The following is a 2,101-nucleotide window of genomic DNA, read 5'->3' on the forward strand; positions in this document are numbered from 1 at the left end:
ATGCAGATCCCCAGCCTCTTCTATAGTTTATATGTGGCAGAGCCAGAATCTATTTCCTTTAAGTACAAGGGATGGAATACTCTTTCCAGGCAAGCACACCATTTCGGTGATGTGTCCACAACCTGTAAGACTTCCATCTAAATGGCAATTGTTCTAGTGCCCTGACTACAACACAGTGGCCTTTGGAGTCAGACACAGGATGAGCAGGTGATCTAAGGAGTTGAGGGATCTGGTATGAAGCTGACAGGGCTCCCAGTTAATGCAGACAATATGTGTTGTGTGTAGTGATATCCACAACAGACAGATGCTCAAGGAAAGCCAGCAGTGACGTGGAGATAGAAGAGCCCTGGCAGAGTCACCAACTAAATCAGGGATGTGCAGTGCTCTCTAGCATTAGAGAGGAGTGGGGAGTTTTAGTAGGGTAGAAAGATGGTTCAGTGGTTAAGAGTGCTTGCCACACAGTCATGAGGACTAGAGTTCAAATCCCAGTTCCCATAGAACAAGCCAGGCATCCCATCAGCACAGAGACAGTAGGATTGCTGGGACTAGCAGATTTCCAGTCTAGCTAAACAAACACAGTGACCGGTAGAGAATGAGACCTCACCTCAAACGGATAGGTGGAGAGTGAAAGAGGGTATTCAATGCCCTATTCTGTTCTCTGAATTAACACATGTGTGCGCGCGCGTGTGCGAGCGTGCACACACACACACACACACACACACATTAAATAAAAGCATCCTTTCAGAACAGAAGGGCAAAAGTTCAGCCATTTGCTCCAGTTTCACACATCACCCTATTTTGAAAGCTGATTTCATCTGCATCCCTTCCTTCACATGCATGGACTGGCCAGTAGATGTCCAGAATGTGAATGACTCAAATCTGCTATACAGAAAATATATACAAAAAAAAAAATACAGAGAAAATACAGAAAAAAATACAGAGATTTTCTCCAGGGAAAATTGGATGCTAAGTCCTCAAATGTGGTGGTGCTAGGATGCTCCTCAAATGTGGTTATGTTGAGATATTTGGTCTTCAAATGTGGTGGTGCTAGGATGCTCAGTCCTCAAATATGGTGGTGCTAGGTTGCTCAGTCCTCAAATGTGGTGGTGCTAGGTTGCTCAGTCCTCAAATGTGGTGGTGCTAGGTTGCTCAGTCCTCAAATGTGGTGGTGATGGCAGGTGGTAAAGTCCTGGAGAGGAGGCCAGAAGCAGGAGGTAATTGCATCAAAGAAGGAATCGATGTACATCTAATGGACTGATTTAGCTGCCAAAAGAATGGGCTGTTACTTGAAGAACTGGTGACATGTTTGCTTCTCTGGCCTCCTGTCTCACCCTGTGCCTTCCCCCATCAAGCATACTTCCATGCGCTGTCGTTAGCCATGTCATGAACAAGGACCTCACCTGGGCCCAGCAGATGAGGCTCCAAAACTAGGATCTAGTAAGCTTTCCTCTAGATTAACTCTCAGGACAGATCTGGACAGCACTGCCAAAGCCGACCAGGCACCAGCCCACACCCCACAGGCAGAGCAGAAAGTGCAGCCTGGAACCTACCCCAGCAACTGGGCTTCCATGACCAAACGCAGAAAGGCTTCGACACAGAAGAAAGGCACAAGCCTATGGACTCAGAAGCTCAAAGAGACCAGATCCGTATCAGGGTGTGGTGTGATCAATTATGGGAAAACTGAGCAGAGTCAGCAAGGAGCAGTATAGGAAGCCAGGGAGCAGTGTGGTCTCCTGAGGGTGAGGGCCTGGAAGATTGCAGGGTCTCGCCTGACGCAGGGCCCAGACGAAGGGAAGGAAATGGCAGTGGGGAATGACTGAGAGGAATGAGATGTCACAATGCAATCTTCCAGGAACACGCAGTAAGGACATTTTCAGCTGACAAGAAACCAGAATCGTCCTGCCCGGCAGACCTGCTTGCTCTGAAGGAAGTTCTTGAGCCACTAAGCATGTCGGTTCTAGAAATAAATACTTGGAATGAAGGGAGAAAACAAAAGTGAGAAATAAGGCCGGGCGTGGTGGCGCACGCCTTTAATCCCAGCACTCGGGAGGCAGAGGCAGGCGGATTTCTGAGTTCGAGGCCAGCCTGGTCTACAAAGTGA

This window comes from Mus caroli, chromosome 8 (genome assembly GCF_900094665.2).
Source record: "Mus caroli chromosome 8, CAROLI_EIJ_v1.1, whole genome shotgun sequence".
Lineage (NCBI taxonomy): Eukaryota > Metazoa > Chordata > Mammalia > Rodentia > Muridae > Mus > Mus caroli.